General features: G+C 36.8%; 1 protein-coding gene and 1 pseudogene across 4 annotated transcripts in view; one reads left to right on the forward strand and one right to left on the reverse strand.

The window, feature by feature from the left end:
* ABL2 (ABL proto-oncogene 2, non-receptor tyrosine kinase) overlaps positions 1 to 22699 on the forward strand; it is a 133102-nt gene that overhangs the window by 30351 nt on the left and 80052 nt on the right. The gene's annotated exons all lie outside the window — the stretch shown is intronic.
* On the reverse strand, positions 1806 to 16325 carry LOC132483947 (mitochondrial import inner membrane translocase subunit TIM14-like; annotated as a pseudogene).

Raw genomic sequence — 22699 nt, forward strand, 5'->3', positions numbered from 1 at the left:
ATTAGTAGATAGGAGTGGGGAAGAGTGTTTCAGATAGAGGGAACAGAATGTATAAAGACCATGTGGATGGAGAAGGCATGGTAGCATTATTTTCAATGTGTTAAGTATAATTGAAAAGGCTTTGTATACTTGTATTCTTCATTAGATTTTGCTCGATTACTTGGCAAAAATATGAAATAGTCTATTAGTTTTATGTATATAGAGTGTCTTAAAAATTTGTTTTTAAGTCATTCTTCTTATTCTACATATTATCAGAAATTACGTGGTATGTAAAAACATTATTTTCAAGCCTTTGTCAGTAGTTTCTCAAATTCATTTTTTGTGACCACTAGCTCTTTAAAAGTATTCTGCTTAATATTCATAATTCGATTGTTCACATTTAGATCAGTGAGGTAATTTGAGTAATTTTCTTTTAGTATTCTCCCTTTATCTTTTAAGTTTTGTCATTATGATTATAGTGTGTCTTGATGTCTTCCTCTGCGGGTTAATCCTGTATGGGACTCTCTGTGCTTCCTGGACTTGTGACTGTTTCCTTTCCCAGGTTAGGGATGTTTTCAGCTATTATCTCTTCACGTGTTTTCTCAGGCCCTTTCTCTCTCTCTCCTCCTTCTGGGACCCCTATAATGTGAATATTAGTGCGCTTGATGTTGTCGCAGAGGTCTCTTAAACTGTACTCATTTCTTTTCATTCTTTTTTTTGTGGCGGTGATTTCCACTACTCTGTCTTCTAGTTCACTGATCCATCTTGGCTGCTCTCCTTTTTATGGTATTTTGAGTTATATTTGTCATATGTTGAAATGCCCCAGGAACACTTTGGCCATATACTGGGTTACTCCCATGGAACCACTGCAATACCTCCAGACACAAAGCCTGAGGCTTTGGGCACCCCTGCCTGGCCACGGGCTTGGCAATCTCCTTCTTCCAAGTAATTTTTCTAGTAAACTTCCTTTGCTTTAAATTATGTTTTTAGGAAACTGTTAAAGAAGATTGATTTTACATTTCTAAATTCATGCCCAGTTTATAAAACAATTCTTGGAAGAGATTATATTTGAAACATTGGAAACAGTATTTTTTCAAGAAGCAGATTTGGTTCTGTCTTACAGGGCCCCTACTGACTTCAAAATTACGAAATTTAAAAAATATGTTAACATTGCTTTGACCATGGAAAAAATCTGCTTTTCAGGTAAGAGTTTTAGTGAATTTGTCATGCTCAAATACTTAAAAGTTCAATTTAATAACCAAAAAAACTGTTCCTCACCAGTCCACTAGGGGAGACTCCAGTACTTAGGAAGAAAATACAGTTGCTACTCTAGTTTAAAAATCATCTCTTGCTTAATAAAATTATTACTTTTCTGCTTGCTTACATTAAAAAAAGTATACTTTTTAGGACTGGTTTGGGTTATTAATTTGACAATATTCATCTGTGGAAGAATTTACAGCATTTTTTTCAGCTTTATTAAGGTATAATTGACAAATGGTAATTGTGCATACTTAATTAAGGCATCAAGTTGTATGTTTGTTATGTTTTGATATATGTTTATGATACAACAGGCATGATGTTTTGATGTGTATACATTGTGAAATGAACACCACAGTCAAGCAAATTAACATATCCATCACCTCACAAAGTTATCATTTTCCTTTTTTTTTAATGTTGAGAACACTTAAGACCTACTGTCTCAGCAAATTTCAAGTATACAAATACATTATTATTATTGTTATTTTTAGCTTTGAGGCATTTTATTATAAAAAGCTGGTACTCATATACATAAATGAGTAAGAACTTAAAACTCATCATGCATTTACTTCATTTTTTAGCTTGACCTTCTAGTAAATCTTTAGCTTCATTGATTTTGGCTGCTATATAAGGAGATCCTCCCTTGTCTGGGTGATTTAAAAGCATAATTCGTTGATGAGTATCTCTTATTTTTCCCTTATTGGCAGTAAGGCTTACATCTAGTATTAATGCTGCTTCCTGTTTTGTCATTTTGGGCTCAAACCCACCTCTGTAATAGCCACCACTGAAGGCAGATTTTGGTAGACTTTGAAAAACTTGTTTTACTTGAGGCTCCATATGCTTCATCCTTGCAAAGCGTAATGGCCTGCAAATCCTGCAGCAGCAAATGGTTCCTGCTCAGCTCCTCTGCTTCCACTGGGAGCGTGGTTCATCCCACCCCACCAACCCTATGCCTCTACCACAAAGCGACGCGGCCACCACCAGCACGTGCAAAACCCCAAATACATTATTTTTAACTCCAGTCACCATGCTGTACATTAGACCTCCAGAATTTATTCACCTTGCATAACTGAAACTTTGTACCCTTTGACCAACATCTCCCAGATTCAAGAAAGCAATTTAGGCTCTTGTGCTTACTAGGAAAAGGTTATCACAGTTAATGTTTCAGAAAATACTTCAGTTAGCCAAAAATTTATTCTTTATTTATTTTTCCTAAGCCCTTTTTTGATTTCGTCTATGATATGATTGTATGAATTTTCTACATATCATAGATTTCATTCCTGTATGCCTTGAACATAGATTCTTAAAGTGACTTTGTCAGATTTAACTCATCAATTCATCTGATTTCTGCTATTTGTAAGTACAACAGATGGGTGAAATCATGTGCCATCATGATAGCATGCTTTGAAAAATGTTTCCATTTTTCAGACAGTCTGGGATAAGAGCAAGTATATATATTTGTCCATTGAAAATAAAAGTGGTATAGGAATTACTGAGAGTTTGTTTTAATTTGAGCTTGGGTGATGATTTTATAGGATATTATGGTGATAACAGTGATGGGTAGAAGGACTGTGTTTGACTTTCTCATATTGTGTTTTTTTTTTTTTTTTTTATCTTTATCTCCCTAGCAAAATGGGGAAAGAGCTAGAGAGTGTTGGGATAATCAGGGGTTTTAGTTATGCATCTGGTTAGATTGACTAGCATGACCTAGATACCAGCTATGTATACCTATGGTAGAATGAGAGCCAGAGTATTCCTATGAACCATTTTTCGTAACTAGTTCTGTAACTGCTGAGTATGGTTCAGTTCCCTGCTATGTACAATGATTAATAAATGAAATGTGACTGGTTCATGTTTTGTTGTATTTTGACTAGAGGAAAGGCAAAATGTCACAGTGTCATTGTTAGACTCTCTTGCTTTTAATACTTTTTTGTTTGTTTGCAGTGTATTTTTTTTAAAGTAAACAAAACAAAAGAAAGACCATTATAGTATTTTTGCTTAGGTCCAAACTTAATTTTTATATGACAGGTTCCAACTGATTGTCATTTTTTTCCTCTGACTTCAATTGAGGGAGTAATTAATTGTTCCATCTTTCATATAACACTATATAAACTGTTTCTTGGTAGTTTGGGGAAAACTCTTGGGTTTAAAAAAAATTTTATTAAGTAGAGATTACTTAAATGTGGGAATATGTGTATATAGTTAAAATGATTTCATACAGGAAGATTGTCATATCACGTAACACCTAATATTTTAATATACAAGTGTTGGAAAAGTATTCAGCATTATCTGAATTTGAAAATTAAGTGCAGTGGTCTCTTATGTTATAGCTGGCAGAAATCAGTGTTTATTCTTTCAAGTATGGTTTTATAATTCTGATCCTTCGTGATATAATACAAGTATAAAGTCCTGGGAAGGTCCTTAGGTCTAGTGTTGATCTGTGAAAGATTTCATTACTATTGTCATGCTGGGTTTTCTCTTCTGAAGGTGACCTTCTTCACAAGGCCTTCATGTCAGTTGAGAGGAGCAATGTTTTCAAGAGAACTGGGAGTAACTTCCTGTCTAACTTGGGGATTAGCTGTGGTTAGAGTAGATAACAGGAAGTGACTGAACAGCTGCTTCCACTTTTCCCTTCCCTTCTCACCAACCCCATTACCAGGGCTAGGACTTTAAATTTTGGCTATACTGGAGCATATCTTAGAATATTCTTTGTAATTGCTGTCTTTGGTGACAAAATTTCTGATAACAATGTCCTTGGCAGACAACCTTATCATTAGTTAGTAAAGGTATTACCACACTTGGCTGTTTTACCCTACCTGAATGAACTAGTGAATGTAGCTAACAACTTTCTAGTGACTTACAAGAGTAAGAGAACTAGTTAATATGATTCAACAGTAAGGGAGCATTTAAGAAGGGAACGTAAAAGTTCTTGTGCTCTGAGAAATTCCTGAAAAACCTTATTAAACTATCCCAGGACATGAATAATGTCATATTTTTACCAGTAGTGTTCTGCATCTTGAAAATGCAGAATTGAACTGGGAAGTTTATGTAATTCCAGCATAAATATTACTATCAAATTTTAAAATCTTATTAAAATTAATAGAAAGTTAACACATTAATATAATTCAAGATTGAAGTTAACACATTACTATAATAAATGAAAAGTTAACACACTAATATAGTGTTAACACATTAAATAGTTCAAGATTTAAGAGGTATACATTTAATTGTCCCCTATCTCTCTCCCTTTAGCCATCCGGTTCTCTTCTCCAGAAGCAATATTTCCAGTTTAAATACACTTTGAACATTTATTATTTAAAGGACTTCTTTGGTATGTGTGAATAATTAAAGTTGATAGCATGGATTTTAGAGTCAGATGTTTAAATTTTTCATTTACAGTTGTCCCTCAGTATCTGCAGGATATTGATTCTAGGGCCCTCTGCGGATGCCAAAATCTGAGGATGTTCAAGTCTCATTTAAAATGGTGTAATATTTGCATATAACCTACGCATGTCCTCTGTATACTTTATTTTTTTTTATTTTTATTTTTTTTCTGTACGCGGGCCTCTCACTGCTGTGGCCTCTCCCGCTGCGGAGCACAGGCTCCGGACACACAGGCCCCGCGGCCATGGCTCGCGGGCCCAGCCGCTCCGCGGCATGTGGGATCCTCCGGGATCGGGGCACGAACCCGTGTCCCCTGCATCGGCAGGCGGACTCTCAACCACTGCGCCACCAGGGAGGCCCCCTCTGTATACTTTAAATCATCTTGTGATTACTTATAATGCCTAATACAATGTAGATGCTATGTAAGTAGTTGTAAATACTGTGTACAGTATTTTTGCCCTAAGAATCTTTGCTGCAAAGAATTATGCTGGAAGCAGGTTCACTGCACAACTACTTGACCATAAGACAATTTTGCCTTAAAAAATAACAAAAGTAAAAGAGAGACATTAAAAAGGACCTAATGAAACATGAAAAATTGAAAACAAAAATTTAAAAAGATCCTATTATGAAAAATGAAAGTACAAAAAATACTTGAATATATTTAAGGTGTTTGGAGATTCATGGTTATAGTTGTATTCGGCTGTATTGGGAATAAAGTGATACTTCTTTCTCAAAGTCGAACATTGAGGATTCAGGATCTAATGCTGGATGTAGGTTCTTTACAGTATAAAAAAATTTGCTGTTAAGTGTCTTCAGCTCTCCCTAGAAGTAAAATGGAAAAGGGATGCTGCTATTTCTTATCAATATATGTAATGTATATAACTGGTAGTACACATCTGGACTGCATTTAAGTGTTCCATCACATGCCCAGTCTTTATATTTCATCATATCATCTAAGCCAGATTCAGTGCTAAATACCAAAATTCTGTCTACATCACGTTCTTTACTATTGAATAGCTAAAAATTTTCACCATTTTCAAGAAACTTATACTCATCAAGAATCACGTGGACTTCCCTGGTGGCGCAGTGGTTAAGAATCCGCCTGCCAATGCAGGGGACACGGGTTCGATCCCTGGTCCGGGAAGATCCTACATGCCGCGGAGCAACTAAGCCCATGTGCCACAACTGCTGAGCTCATGTGCCACAACTACTGAAGCCTGAGCGCCTAGAGCCCTTGCTCCACAACAAGAGAGGCCACTGCAATGAGAAGCCCACTCACCACAACAAAGAGTAACCCCTGCTCACTGCAGCTAGAGCATGCAGCAACAAAGACCCAATGCAGCCAAAAAAAAAAAAAAAAAAAAAAGAATCATGTAACCATTTCTTTTTGGGGGGATAGGAGGAGCTTGAGTCTTCTTTTGCCTCCAGCTTCTTATATCAAGTGATAAAATTGGTTAAGGTGGCATTAGAGAACAAGCTGTTGTATCTGAATTAGCTAAAGAATCAATAATTAATGCTCTTGAAGGCTTGTGAATTATTAACTGCCTCTTTTGTGTTTGCTATAGCTTGGTAAACTTTTGGTTTTGTTGGGTGGGAAGGATGACTGTGCCCCCCAAAAGATTTGCAAAAACTGATAGGTTATCATTTTCTAGTGTAACGAAACCTAAACTGTTGATCAGTTATTTTATCTTTTATGCAAAGTGGTCTTATGGCCAATCAGTTGTTTGGCAAAACTGCTTGTGGCTAAGTGTCTCATGGTGAAAATACCTAGATCCTGTAAATACAGTATAAATGCTATGTAGATAGATGCTGGCATGCTGCAAATTGAAGTTTTGCTTTTTGGAACTGTCTGGGTTTTTTTTTTCTTCCCCTGATTATTTTCCATCTGTGGTTGGTTGAATCTGCCAGTGTGGAACCCACGGATATGGTGGGCCAACTACATTTAATAGTTGCGCTTTCTTGGTACTGGGAATATGGCATTGGACAAATGAAACCACCTACCTTCATGGAGATTATCTTGTAGTGGGTAGAGATAGGCTCTTTTTTTTTTAAATTTACTATATCATGTGGTGATGAGTTCTGAGAGTAATATAAAGCTGGGTAAATAAGAGTGATAGGGGGAATGCTGTTTTGGATTGGGTGGTCAGAGAAAGCCTCTGGTAGGGTGACATTTCAGTTAGAGAATTGAATGATCTGAAGGAGTGAGACTTAGGACTTTCAGGAGAAAAAAATATTCCAGGAAGAGGACCTCAAAGGCAAAATTCTGGAGAATATTTGTAAAGCAGAGGTTTTTATCCTTCCAGAATGGCGGAGGAGGCTGGACTGGATAGAGAGGAGTGGCTCAGGCGGAGAATGCTAGGAGATAATACATACAGGGAGAAAGAAGGTAAAGGTTTTGTGTAGGATGGGGATCTATTGGTGTAGGGGGGTTATATTTTAAAAGGTTCAGTCTGTCCACTTTGTGGAGAATAAACTCTTGGGGGCAGAGGTGAAAGCAGAGAAACTAGTTATGAGTCTAAAATAGCCATAGGATATGCAGCAATGTACTGGATACAGAGAGCTTTATCAAATTTAGTTTGGTGTCGGGCTTCCCTGGTGGCGCAGTGGTTGAGTCCGCCTGCCGATGCGGGAGACACGGGTTCGTGCCCCGGTCCGGGAGGATCCCACATGCCGTGGAGCGGCTGTGCCCGTGAGCCATGGCCGCTGAGCCTGCGCGTCCGGAGCCTGTGCGTCCGGAGCCTGTGCTCTGCAGCGGGAAAGGCCACAACAGTGAGAGGCCCGCGTACCGCAAAAAAAAAAAAAAAATTTAGTTTGGTGTCACTTCTCTCTAGGATTTGACTTTTACTGTTGAATAATGGGGTAAGAAATGACAGTAAATTCATAATGCATATTCATTTTTAAATGGTAACTTTAGAAATTATAGTTAAACTCTGTAATGATTTAAATTTGTTTGTATAGATTCCCCAAGCATCACTTGCATCTTAAAGAAATATGGTAAGATTCCCAAAAGAACTTCCAATACCTTTTATAGTTATATTACAGTATGTAGTAAATTTTTTTCTTAGGCCTTCCAAAAAAGGCTATGTTGCAGATTTTTGACAAATATTGGATGCTGTGTTTTCCTCTCCAGTTTGACTAGGTGACTTTTCAAATTTGAAACTGCTTTGGTTTCTCCAGCATGTGTCGATATGCTAAAAAGTATTTAAAAGTCAAAATTCTTAGACTTTAAGCAAGTAGGTTGCTAGTGGTGAAAATAAATGGAATATAAAAATGTCAACATGTAAAATTTAAACTTTTGAGTCACTGAGTAATATATCTGAATTTGCTAGCGAACTTCCTGTGTTTGATATTGTGGAAAGGAATTGCATCAAAGGAAATAAGTCTCAGGACTCTTAATACCTAAATGGGTGAATAAAGGCATTTTGAATCAAAGTTGAAGTCATAGATAAGGGAGACATAAAGATCCGACATGGTAAAGATGTAGGAAATAGAAAATTGAAACAGACACTGTGAAGCATACTTAAATATAGTTAGTGTTGGAAGGAGAAGAGGAATAGAAAATGAAAGTTAAAGGGAAAGCCTAGTATATTGAGAGTTTATGAAATCTTTTAAATAAGGAATTGCTGGATCCAGTCAAATTGAGGGACTACATTGAAATAACTAGCATCGTCATACACCCACTCAAGAAAGAACTCTGAAAGTGAATTCCAAAAATATTATGTTACACATTATATAGTTATAGCCTACAAGGGCATTGATAATTTTCTCTATTCTTAATTTCTATTAATTTCATCTGCTTGTATAATGTTCCTATGACTTATAAAGTAGCTATTAAAAGTTTCACATTGATGGTGTAGAAGATAATTTCAAATTTTTTCAAATGTTTACAGAAGGAACTTTATCCAGAGAAGTAGTATGTATTTTTATTTATATATTTTCATACCTTTTCTTGGATTTTTATTTTTGCCATAGTCTTTATCTACAACTATCTTTTAGATAGTATAAGGCTACCTTTAACCCCAATTATGTAATAGTTTATTATTATTTCTATTTAAGATAAGAAAATAAGACATAACCTCAGTTTGGTTCATGGAATCATAAGATTTGAGCTGCAAATAACCTTAGGATGATCTCTTCCCCTGCCCCTTAATTTTGCAGATGGGGAAATAGAAACACAGTAAATTTTCATATCTCTGATGGAGAAAAGATTATAGCTTAGGTCTTCTGATTTCTGATTCAGTGCTCTTCTGTAACATTTTGCTTTATGTTTGTTTTATGATTTTTTGACTGTTTCAGTTGTACACTAATAAAGACAGGAGTTATCCTTTTTTGTTGTTAAATTGCTGCTTTATGATTATCTTGAGTGCTTTGTGCATACATATAAAGATGCTCTCTTTATATTGAGAAGATGACAGCCTTGATTATCTTCCTCCAAGTGAAAGTCAACTTGGAATTTCTAGGAATACAGTATCTAAACCTTTTAATCTTAATTTCCAGCTTTCTAGTTATGTTTATTGCTTTCTTATTTATTTTGATTTGAATTAAATTTTGCATAGTTAACTTTATTTAGAAGAGTTAAGTATGCAAAGTATAAGTGGAAATTTTTCTGTTAAAAGCTTAAAGGCCTTACTAATTTTAATACGAAGAACCAGTTTGGCTTTATAGGGTTGTCTGATTTATGGAATATTTTAGGACATTCATTATTTTTTTGAGGTATAAGTAACTGCAAGTAGATTGAATGGTTTTGCTTATAAGAATCATTGGGACACTTGATTTAACAAATAGCTAAGGATGTTGATAGCATTTTAATATGCTTAATAGTTTAAAAAATTAAATGAAGAATGTATCTTTAATTAATTTTTAAATTTTAAATAATGTTATTCTTAAATTTATATTGACATTATTATTTAGCAAGCCAAATATTTACAGATATGTAGAAACAAACTTGGTTAACTCCTAACAAAATAGTTAGTTTCCAAAACTTTGAGGTAATGAGACTGTTAAAACACCCATAAATATTGAACTCTAAAGCACCCTGTTGGTATGTAAATTGGTATATCTAGTGATTCTAGCCAAAGTAGAGGAAAAAATGAAAGCTGCTTATAACTGAAATGTGCTCTTTGTGGAAGAGTTGTGAAAGAAATTGCTTTCTTGAGCAATGTTTGATACTAATCACAGGCAGACATAGCCAGCTATACTGACAATTGGTTATAAAAATAATAATTGGCAGGAAAAGTCACAACTATCGTTGGCAAAGGAAATAACACCTCACTCCTTAATCACCCAGCATCTGTCTTGAAGGTGATGCACACAGTGTTTTCCTTGATTGTGAATTTTAACCAGTAGCATTCTATGCAGTATAAATTGTGTTCCTTGATGAGTCATATCCAATTCGAGTTTTGAAAACTTACTGTAGGAGAAACACCTGTGCCTACCCTATTTACTTGAAAGATTTTAACTGGAAAGCATACTACAAAAATAAGTTGCAGTTATTAATAGATACAGTAAAATACTGACCTGTAAATAGTTTCCAGTAAAAATAACACAAAACAAATATGTAGTCAAAAATTTCTCAAACTAAAAACAGCGTTGTTTGTTATACAGTAAATAAATTGAGTGGAAGAGTGGTTATATTTAGCATTAGTGTGTATTATTAGACTCATATCAGTAGTTTTAATGGTTTAAGAATAGAGTCATTCTTGGGACTTCCCTGGTGGCTCAGTGGTTAAGAATCCACCTGCCAATGCAGGGGACACAGGTTCGATCTCTGGTCTGGGGAAGATCCCACATGCCGCGGAGCAACTAAGCCTGTTCACCACAACTACTGAACCTGTGCTCTACAACCTGCAAGCCACAACTACTGAAGCCTGCATGCCCTAGAGCCCATGCGCCACAACTATTGAGCCCGCGTGCTGCAGGTACTGAAGTGTGCACGCCTAGAGCCCATGCTCTGCAACAAGCCATTGAAGTGAGAAGCCCGCGCACTGCAACGAAGAGTAGCCCCCACTCGCCTCAATTAGGGAAAGCCTGTGCACAGCAACAAAGACCCAATACAGCCAAATATAAATAAAATTAAATTTAAAAAATATAGTAATTTTATTATTTTCTTATTTTTGAGACATCTTTCTTGTCCCTTACTTAAACATTTTGATGCAGTAATTTTCTTGTAATAGAATACTATAGAAACTGACTGTTAAATGTAATACATATCTTGTTTATCTTTTTGGTATGTAAGTTTTATCTCAATTCTGAATATAATGTAGATGTTTAAAAACTACAGTTTTTTTGGAAAATGTGTTTTAAGTTACTGAATCTAGCTAAGCTTCAGTTTCTGCATTTTTAAAATAGGGATAATTTTAGCACTTTTCTACTCGCAGGGTTGTAAAGATTTAATGAGATGTCCACTCTTGCCACTCTGATTATTCAACATAGTTTTGGAAGTCCTAGCAACGACAATCAGAGAAAAAAAGAAATAAAAGGAATCCAAATTGAAAAAGAAGTTAAACTGTTACTGTTTGCAGATGACATGATACTATACATAGAAAATCCTAAGGACACTACCAGAAAACTGCTAGAGCTCATCAGTGAATTCAGTAAAGTTGCAGGTTACAAAATTAATACACAAATCTGTTGCATTTCTATACACTGACAATGAAATATCAGAAAGAGAAATTAAAGAAACAATCCCATTTACCATCGCATCAAAAAGAATAAAATACCTAGGAATAAACCTACCTAAAGGACGAGACCTGTACTCCGAAAATTACAAGATGCTGATGAAAGAAATCGAAGACAACACAAACAGATGGAAAGTTATGCCATGTTCTTTTATTGGAAGAACCGATATTGTCAAAGTGACTATACTACCCAAGGCAATCTGTGGATTCAGTGCAATCCCTATCAAATTACCAGTGGCATTTTTCACAAAACTAGAACAAAACATCTTAAAATTTGTGTGGAGACACAAAGGACCCCCAATAGCCAAAGCAATCTTGAGAAAGAAAAATGGAGCTGGAGGAATCAGGCTCCCTGACTTCAGACTATACTACAAAGGTATAGTCATCAAAACGGTATGGTACTGGCACAAAAATAGAAATACAGGTCAATGGAACAGGATAGAACGCCCAGAAATAAACCCATGCATCTATGGTCAATTAATCTATGACAAAGGAGGCAAGACTATACAATGGTGGAAAGACAGTCTCTTCAACAAATGATGCTGGGAAAACTGTATAGCTACATGTAAAAAAATGAAATTAGAACATTCTTTAACACCAGACACAAAAATAACTAAATGGATTAAAGACCTAAATGTGAGACTGGACACTCTAAAACTCTTAGAGGAAAACATAGGCAGAACACCCTGACATAAATTTCAGCAAGATCTTTTTCAATCCATCTCCCAGAGTAATGGAAATAAAAAGAAAAATAAACAAAATGCGACCTAATTAAATTCAAAAGCTTTTGCACAGCAAAGGAAACCATAAACAAAACGAAAAGACAACCCACAGAATGGGAGAAAATATTTGCAAATGATGCGACCGACAAGGGATTAGTCTCCAAAATTTACAAACAGCTCATGCAGCTTAATATCATCAAAACAACCCAGTCAAAAAATGAGCGGAAGAACTAAATAGACATTTCTCCAAAGAAGACATACAGATAGCCAAGAGGCACATGAAAAGATTCTCAACATCACTAATGATTGGAGAAATGCAAATCAAAAGTACAATGAGATAGCACCTCACACCAGTCAGAATGGCTATCATCAAAAAATCCATAGCCAATAAATACTAGAGAGGGTGTGGAGAGGAAACCCTCCTACACTGTTGGTGGGAATGTAAATTGGTACAGCCACTGTGGAGAGCAGTATGGAGGTTCCTTAAAAAACTAAAAATAGAACTACCATCTGACCCTGCAATCCCACTACTGGGCATATACCCAGAGAAAACCATAATTCAAAAAGACACATGCATCCCAGTGTTCATAGCAGCACTATTTACAATAGCCAGGACATGGAAGCAACCTAAATGTCCATCAACAGAGGAGTGGGTAAAGAAGATGTGGTATATATATACAATCTAACTTTACTCAGCCATAAAAAGGAACGAAATTGGGTCATTTGTAGAGATGTGGATGGACCTAGAGACTCATACAGAGTGAAGTAATTCAGAAAGAGAAAAACAAATATTGTATATTAATGCATGTATATGGAATCTAGAAAAATGGTATAGATGATCTTATTTGCAAAGCAGAAATAGAGACACAGGCATAGAGAACAAATATATGGATACCAAGGGGGAAAGAGGTGGGTTGGGAGGAACTGGGAGATTGGCATTGACACATATACACTATTGATACTATGTATAAAGTAGACAACTAAGGGGAAAATACTCTACAGCACAGGGAACTCTATGTAATGCATGTGGTGTCCTAAGTGGGAGGGAAATCCAAAAGGGAGGGGATATATGTGTATGTATGGCTGATTCATTCTGCTATGCAGTAGAAGCTAACACAACATTGTAAAGCAGCTGTACTCCAATAAAAATTAATTTAAAAAAAAAACAAACTAAAAACAGAGCTACCATATGATCCTGTAGTCCCACTCCTGGGCATATATCTGGATAAAAACATGGTCAGAAAGGATACATGCACCCCAGTGTTCATTGCAGCAGTGTTTACAATAGCCAAGACATGGAAGCAACCTAAGTGTCCATCGACAGAAGAATGGATGAAGAAGATATGGTACATATATACCATGGAATATTGCTTAGCCATTAGAAAGAATGAAATAATGCCATTTGAGAAATATCATCTGATATTGCTTATATATAGCATCTAAAAAAATAAGTACAAAAAAGATACAAAACAGAAACAGATTCACAGACTTAGAGAATGAATTATGGTTACCAGTGGGGAAGGGTGGGATTGACAGGTACACACTGCTATATTTAAAACGGATAACCGACAGGGACCTACTGTATAGCACAGGGAACTCTGCTCAATATTATGTAACAACCTAAATGGGGAAGGAGTTTGAAAAAGAATAGATACATGTGTATGTATAACTGAATCACTTTGCTGTACACCTGAAACTAACACAACATTGTTAATCAACTATGCTCCAATATAAAATAAAAAGTTAAAAAAATTCAATGAGATGTGTATTTTGGTTGGCACATAATAGGTGTATCGGTTAAGAATGTAGACTTTCTGAGTTAAATCCCATGTCTGCTACTTATTTAGTTGCATGACCTCGCAAAAGTTTTGTTACCCTTCTTAGTCTCTCTGTTCCGTCCCCTTGAGTCTTCCTTTTCCGTAAAATACAACCTGTGTTTGCAGCTGAGTCATTTTCTCAGCCTGTTTCCTCCTCCTAGAAATGTGGGGAATCCAAAGGCCTATTTTCATTTTATACTGTCTCTGTTCTCTTTAGTTCAACCTGACAGTGCTTCTGCTAGTACACTTTTTGTGATAGGAGAAGTTACAGCATTTTCGTATGTACTTCATATGCTCATGGAAGAGATCTAGAAGAAAGGAGGAGAGGGAGATACTGGTGATCTAGAAGAGAGCAGAAGGATTGCTGGAGCTGATATTGAAAAGCGAACAGATAGTTCATTTATTATAACAAGAAGGAAGGCAGAGCATTTAGGTACAGATAGATGCTGATACTGTGGGTGGATATGGTAGTAATTCCTGGAAATTCTGATTTCTTTAATTTTCTGAGCAAAGTTATCAGCTGAGGGCAAAAAAGGGTATGGAAGAAGGCATTAGAAGTTTGAGAAGAGAGGAGAGCGCATGTAATTGTCATTTAGAGAAATGGGAGAGTGAAATGGCCTAGGAAAATACAGTATTATTCCCGGGCAGAATTAAGGGCTTACTTGAAGTTAAAGGTCATGAGTTAAAAGTGTCACCAGTCAGCTTGGTTTTGTGTGTGTGTGTTTTCTCCATCCATATTGATTTTAGGAGTAGGAGAATAGAGAATTTAATTTAATCAAGCTCGTGATTTTGCAAGGTGAGTGTATCCAAGTGAGAGGGGAGTGAGTGATTATGTTCTTGGATCATGGAACTTAAACTGGGTAAAGAGAGAAGAGGGGACTTCAAGGGGTGAGGGACAATGAAAAAATAGTTGAGTCGGTAGATGTGAGGTCCTGATGGGATCAAATTATGATAAGAGTTCATGTACTGGAAGGAATGAGTTAGTAAGATAGAATATGTATTCAAAATGAGTTGCATGAAATTTAGATTATTGAGAAGGGTGCATTGCAGTGTGTGGCTGAGGTAAGGTTAAATTTAGTTCTCTGATCTTCACAGCAACCCTATAATGTAGGTTGTGTAAGCATCATTGTTCATGTTTTATAGATGAACAGACTGTAGCTCAGAGAGGTTGGACAATTTCCCCAAGGTCACAAAGCTAGTAAGATGGCTACCTAGGACTCAAACTCCGTTACTTTCTCAGTACTCACTCCTCTACCATACTGTATCAAGTTTCGAAAGATGGTGATTTGTTATCTTCTCTTTGAGCCTAAATGGCAGTCTCAAGTCAAGACTTTTGAGAAGTACACATGAAAAAAATTATTTTCCTCTTCAGGAATCTTCAGAGACTAACATAGCGATAAGGGTGATGTTAGAGGGGTTCATTGCTACTGTTATTACCTAAGTGATCTTACTGAACACACACACACGCACACACACACACACACATTAGATGCTTAAATAAGACAGGTTTTTGTTTAAACGCCCTTTTGTAAGGGGGCTTAGGGTGGGTGGGGGACAGGACAAGTAGGAATGTACTATTGTTTCAGCAGCACGCCTGGACAGACAGCTGTGCTGTTAGAATGTGTCTGCCCAAATTCATGTGCATTCTTTTTGGTGGCAGTTTGCACCATGGCAAGTCTCTAGGAAAGGATAGTGGGCTACTGGATGGTGTCCATTTGGGATATGATTCTCCTCTCTCCCCCAGTAAGATAGTAATTATCATACTTTTTCTTTGTGGTCTTAAACATTTTGCTTTGTGGTAGGAGGCAGACTTTGAAGAGTTCTTTAATTGTGAAGGAAGAATGAGGGAATTATAATTAAGTATAGTATGAACTAATGTGTTTACATTTTTGTAAAATGTCTGCCAGAGTAGAAAAAATAGGGTGCCTAAATTGCAGTTGTTTTTCTTCTCTTTTTTTAAAATTGTTTTTAACTGTGGTAAAATACATACAACATAGAATTTACCGTCTTATCAGCTAATGTTTTAATATGCTCTAGTTTTATTTTGTTAATATAATATTCTGTTTAAAATTAGTAGTTCCCTGTGGATGGCCCTTATGAATTTTGGCCAGAGGAATTCCTCTACATTACCACTCTTCTATCTTCTACCTGCTACTGGTATGGAAACTTTGTACCCCATTAGAGTGGAGTCTAGTGACAGAACAAGAGAAGTAGTAGACTTTAGCTGCTGATGTTCATACAGTATCTTTGAAACATGGGTCATATCAGCTCCTTCCTTCTTTTCCCTTTGAAGCCTTCATGCCAGCTCCTCAGAGAGATAGTATAGGAAAGCCTGAATCAGAGTGCATTGATCTTGATCAGAGTGTATCTGATCTTGTCATTTCCTTAATAGCTTTCATTGATTTCTTACCATCTTCAGGATGAGGTCTAAACTCCTTAGCAGAGCCTCCAAGGCTTTCATAATCTGGTGCCTGCCTAGTCTCAGACATGCTCTCTAGGCTTCAGCCATACTAAAATACATGTTGTTCTCTAAACATGGCCTGTGCCTGGCAAGTAGTAGGTAGTCTAGAAATATTTCTTGAAAGAATGAAAAAAAATACATATATGTATATATATGTATGTATCACAGTTGTACTTTTATACATGCTAACATGCTGACTTTTATTCCACGGCTAGCTCTTGGCTTTCCTTTAAGACTCAGGCCAAGAATCCTCTTTTAAGAGGCCTTCTCTGTTTTTGGCTATGCTAGTTGGCACTCTTGCTCTATGATACCAAAACATTCAGGCCACATCTCTGTATGTAACCATGATAATTACTTTTTTATTTCTCCCACTAGTATGTGAGGTTCTTGAGGGCCAGGGATCATGTCTTATTTACCTCGGTACTCCCTAGCTCTTGGCTTATTCTTCACAGATACTTTCTATTACAGAAAGCTTTTAAGATAGCTGTTCCTCTTGTTTCCTAATATTTACATTATGTAGCATTATATATTGAATATTCCTGGCTTTTAAATTTCACTTCTTCGCCTTCCCAAAGCGAAAATTGCTTCGGCACTTGACTTGTGAAATAATCAGTATTCCAGTGAGTATGTGTCATAAATCAAAATCAGTGTAATATGATTGCTTACTATGGGATTGGGATGTTAGGTAGGAAGATTAGAATTGCAGACTTCATCTTCATTTGGAGGAATTATCTGAGCTCTTTAAATAATTGAACAAGATTATGTAAGTCTTACCCTTCTAGATCAGTACATCTGAGTTTGCACATTTTAAATTGGTGATTCATTAAATTGTTCTTACTTAAGATGTAACTATTGTTAATGCATTTGTGTTTCCTAATTTCCACTCTTTTTGTCAATCTTGCTTTCCTTCCTATTCTTGACGTCAAAAGTTGTGTCATCTGGGTATTCCTTAGAATTAATGACTTAGTCAGTGGGTGATACATGTTCTTACAAGATGGCTTTATGATAGATGTTCTTCCTTTTTAGAGTCCAGAATCTTAATCATTTTACTGTAAGTTTTTACTCTCTCTGTTACTAAATTTAGTTGTGAAATCATTAGGTGAAACAATATTCAAGGAGAGTATAAGCATACTAAAAATGTCTTGGATTTTTTGGCATGAATCTAGGTACCATAAATATTTATTATATAAGCAGCAACTGTGTGAAAACCTGAATTTATTTAGATTTATTTAAATTTATTTATTTATTTTTGGCTGCATTGGGTCTTCGTTGCTGCATGCAGGTTTTCTCTAGTTGCGGCGAGCCGGGGCTACTCTTCGTTGTGATGCGCAGGCTTCTCATTGCGATGGCTTCTCTCGTTGCGCAGCATGGGCTCTAGGTGCACGGGCTTCAGTAGTTGTGGCTCGCGGGCTCAGTAGTTGTGGCTCGCGGGCTTTTGAGCTCAGGCTCAGTAGTTGTGGTGCACAGGCTTAGTTGCTCCGTGGCATGTGGGATCTTCCCGGACCAGGGCTCAAACCCGTGTCCCCTACATTGGCAGGCAGATTTTTAACCACTGCGCCACCAAGGAAGTCCCTAGATTTATTTAAAATAATTTAAAAAAACTAAAGTGTGGGATTGAAGACATCTCTGTTGTGTTTTTTCCTGGAGTAGACCAGATTTTCTGTGCCAGAACTACCTGACTCCAGCACATCAGCTTTTATGGGATTTACTCTTAAAATTTTTTTGTAGTGCTATAAAATATATATAACAGAGTTTGCCTTTATAACCACTTTGAGTGTACAGCTCAGTGGCATTTATTACATTCACAATGTATTGCAACTCTCACCACTATTTCCAAACCTTCTCTAACAACCCAAGCAGAAAATATCACCAGTAAGCAATAACTCCATTCTTCCCTCCTCACAGCCCCTAGTAACCTCTAATCTACATTCTGTCTCCATGAATTTGCCTAGTCTAGATATTTCATGTAAGTTGAATCATACAATATTTGTCTTTTTGTATCTAGTTTATTTCAATTAGCATAATGTTTTCAAAGTTCACTGTGTTGTAGCATGTATCAGAACTTCATTCCTTTTTATGGCTGAATAATATTCTATTGTATGTATATACTACTTTTGTTTATCCATTCATTTTTTTCTTTCTTTTTTAAAAAATATTTATTTATTTATTTTGGCTCTGCTGGGTCTTAGTTGCGGCATGCAGATTCTTAGTAGAGGCGTGCATCCGGGATCTAGTTCTCTGACCAGGGATTGAACCTGGGTCCCCTGCATTGGGAACGAGGAGTCTTACCCACTGGACCACCAGGGAAGTCCCTCCATTCATTTCTTGTTAGGCACTTGGGTTTTTTCTACCTTTTGACTATTGGGAATAATGCTGCAATGAACATTGGCGTGTTAAGTATCTGTTTGAATTCTTATTTTCAGTTCGTTTGAGTATATACCTGGGAGGGGAATTGCTGGGACACGTGATAATTCAATGTTAAGCTTTTTGAGGAACAACCAAAATGTTTTCCACGGAAGCTGACCATTTACATCCTTACCTGCAATGTACTGGGATTCATTCTTAGGAGATAATTCTACCTATAAGGCCTTTAACTAGTTATATATTACCTTGGATGAGTCTTAATTTCTCTTTCTAGTTCAGTTACTTCATCCTTAAAAATGGGGCTTGAATTAGATAATCTATAAAGTTTCTCCTGTCTCTTAAATTCCATGGCTGACATTACGATGAATTTCCATGATGTTTACATTCCCAGTTCTTTTGTCCTCTCCTCCCCTTTTTTTTAAAAAAAGAGCAGTTTGTACAGTGGGAGACAGAACCTCTATATGCTTGGTGGTACAAGTATATTCAAGTCTCCAAATACTTTCTAATTCTTACTTGTTAGATATGTTCATAGTTCAAAGTTAGTTTATTGAAGACTTTTCAAGCACATCTCCATTGAAATATCATAAACTTATTAAATTGTATTCTGTGGCTATGAAAATCATAACTTAGGCAGAACTTTACTTTTTGCACAATTTATGTCAAAAAAGGTTTTGCTACACACCATTCTACATTAGTGATATATATATTGTATTTATATATTATATGTCGTATATATTGTATATTGAATCACATAGTAAAATACTTATCACTTATAAGAAAGTAGGTTACTTTTAAGAGTGTAGCACCATTTGCATATAGATAATTATCTCTAGATACTTAACGAAAACTTGAAATAAAGGGGAGAAAGCCATCAAGGATAACTGCAAACTTAAAACACACACAAGTATATTTACACATAGCACTTCAATTACATACCAAAATGTATTACACATATAATGAATAGAGAGACCAGAAGTCTTGGATCTTGTGTTATGGGCATTCTGTTAGAAGACCATGACACTTCAATAGGCCATAATGTGTTAAGGTAAAGAAGTTTTAGTAAGAATTTTTTCCTTGGCTACTGATGACTGAACAGGGGGAACAGTATGAGTAGCTCTTATTCCTGGACCAAAAACTCACTTTTAAACTGGTTTTGTAACTTGTTAATATACATTTGACCTCAACTTTGCAGGAAAAGGGCCATCTTTTATTCTTAAGTATTTTAAAAGTTGATTTTAGCACCTGTTGTTTTCCAGGTAGCCCCAGAAAACAAGATTTGTGAAAGAGGTAACAGTTTTAGTCTGTTCTTGCTGTCCCCAATGAATTACATGAAGTAAGTAATTGCCATTAAATTAAATGAATTGGGAATTCCCTGGCGGTTCAGTGGTTAGGACTCCGCGCTTTCATTGCAGGGGGCATGGGTTCAATCCCTGGTCGGGGAACTCAGATCCTGAAAGCTGCGCAGTGTGGCCATGAAAGTAAATAAATAAATATATAAATAAAATTAAGTGAATTAATTGCTATTAAATCCAAGGCTCCTTATTTTCCTGTTTATTTGGGTTTCAGTGGATAAAGAAGGAAGCAGTGATAACAACTCATTGACCTTCTGATAGTGCCTTTAGACCCAGGGCAAGATACTCCCAAAGACCGACAGTCTTCCTGAGGATGACTGTAGTTGCAAGGGGATGGTATGTCATGACTATTCTTGGAACTTGACTTGGCTGTTTCTATACTTCTTTGGCAGAAGCGAGAAGGGTTGGGTTGGATCTCAGGGCTTTGGAATAATCAAGATGCTTAGTGTAGCAGCCCAGCTTGCAACCAGTTTTTGTTTTATTTTGTTTTACAGTGTTTTTGTTTGTTTGTTTTTTAATCTCTTACAGTGTTTTTAATCCTTGTTCTTCTTGCCAGTAACAGACACCTGTGCCTCACTAGTCCTTCCTTTTCCCCTAGGCAAAGGTGTTAAGTTAAAGTTGATTTTTTTCTATTGATATACTCACTCCTAAGTTTGGCTCATCAAAATCTAGAGTTTTACTTTGAAAAAGTGATCAACTACTTGTATTTTTTTTTACCATAGGAAAATGTAACAACATTAAAAACTAGCTGCTGTTACCACATAGCACAGGGAGATCAGCTCGGTGCTTTGTGACCACCTAGAGGGGTGGGATAGGGAGGGTGGGAGGGAGACGCAAGAGGGAGGAGATATGGGGATATATGTATATGTATAGCTGATTCACTTTGTTATAAAGCAGAAACTAACACGCCATTGTAAAGCAATTATACTCCAGTAAAGATGTTAAAAAAAAAAAAAAGGCTGACAGCACCAACAGTATATCAACTGGACGTGGAAAAATGGAACTCACAAATGTTGCTGATTGTAGGGCAAATGGTATAACCACTTTGAGCAACTGTTTAGCACTTCTGCTTTTACTGTTAAGAATACACCTATCCCATGACCACCATTTCATTTCTAAGTATTTACTGAAAAGAAATGAAAGCAAGAAAAAAAAGCGAAAAAAAAAAAAAAAGGATGTTCATAGCAGTTTTATTCTTGTTTTTTTTTTTTTTTTTTTTTTTTTTTTTTTGCGGTATGCGGGCCTCTCACTGTTGTGGCCTCTCCCGTTGCGGAGCACAGGCTCCGGACGCGCAGGCTCAGCGGCCATGGCTCACAGGCTCAGCCGCTCCGCGGCATGTGGGATCCTCCCAGACCGGGGCATGAACCCGTGTCCCCTGCATCGGCAGGTGGACTCTCAACTACTGCACCACCAGGGAAGCCCCCAGTTTTATTCTTAATAGCGAGAAACTGAAAACAGCAAAATTGCCAATCAGGTTAATGTATAAACAATCTGTGGTGTATTCATATAATGGAATATTAGTAACAATAAAAACATTTCTGATATACAAAAAAAACTAGCTGCTGTTAATAACGGCCTAATAAGGCTTTTGTTTTCTTGAATAGCACTTGACTATGCCAGATATTTGCCTTCATCTCCCAAAGTGAGAGGCTTTTAGAACTTTAAGAACTCTTCTATGCGTATAGTTAAAAAGGAGTGATAATTGATTTCTGTCAATTTCTTACAACCTCTTTTGATTATGGAGAGAGTGGTAAGAATTTTTCTAACCAGTAATCTCCTTTATTAATTTGCTTCATCATCCCTTTCATCAGCCTTAATGTCTTACTGGCTAGGGCATGAGCTCACATTCTCATTTATTAGACTTACAAGACAGCATGCCAGACAGTAGTAAAACTTCCTAGGATATTTGTCTGCTGAGAGATTAAGAGCTAGATGTTTATTCCTTTTTTAAAAATAAATTTATTTATTTATTTTTGGCTGCATTGGGTCTTTGTTGCTGTGTGCGGTTTTTTCTCTAGTTGCGGCGGGTGGGGGCTACTCTTTGTTGTGGTGCGAGGGTTTCTCACTGCAGTGGCTTCTCTTGTTGAGGAGCACGGGCTCTAGGTGCACGGGCTTCAGTAGTTGTGGCACGCGGGCTCAATAGTTGTGGCTTATGGGCTCTAGAGCACAGGCTCAGTAGTTGTGGTGCACAGGCTTAGTCGCTCTGCGGCATGTGGGATCTTCCCTGACCAGAGCTAAAACCTGTGTTCCCCTGCACTGGCAGGCGGATTCTCAACCACTGCGTCACCAGGGGAGCCCTAGATGATTATTCCTTAAGGACATCTGTTTAAGGAGAGTAGCTTCCCCCTCCCATCCTACTCCTCAGGTAGCTAATTTATTTCCTTTAGGTAGCTTCAGACTTGTCTGTTCTAATATTCTAAATAAGCCACCAAATATTTGGTAAACTTTTACTATTGTGAAGTATTCTTGGCTGTGGAAGTCTAGTCTTTACCAGCTCCAAGTGACTGGTGGTGGCTTTTCTTTTTTGAGGCTGGCCAGGGAACAGAAGGCCAATTCAAGTGGTAAAGGGAATAGGGTAAAGGAGCTAGCTCAACATCCAATATCAGCCTGGTCTAATATTCTGCTCCTCTTTATTTTTTTTCTGGTTTTGGCATCCCTAATTTCCTATTCCTTTTCTGGCCATGTA

Source organism: Mesoplodon densirostris, chromosome 2 (assembly GCF_025265405.1).
Source record: "Mesoplodon densirostris isolate mMesDen1 chromosome 2, mMesDen1 primary haplotype, whole genome shotgun sequence".
Taxonomy (NCBI): Eukaryota; Metazoa; Chordata; class Mammalia; order Artiodactyla; family Ziphiidae; genus Mesoplodon; species Mesoplodon densirostris.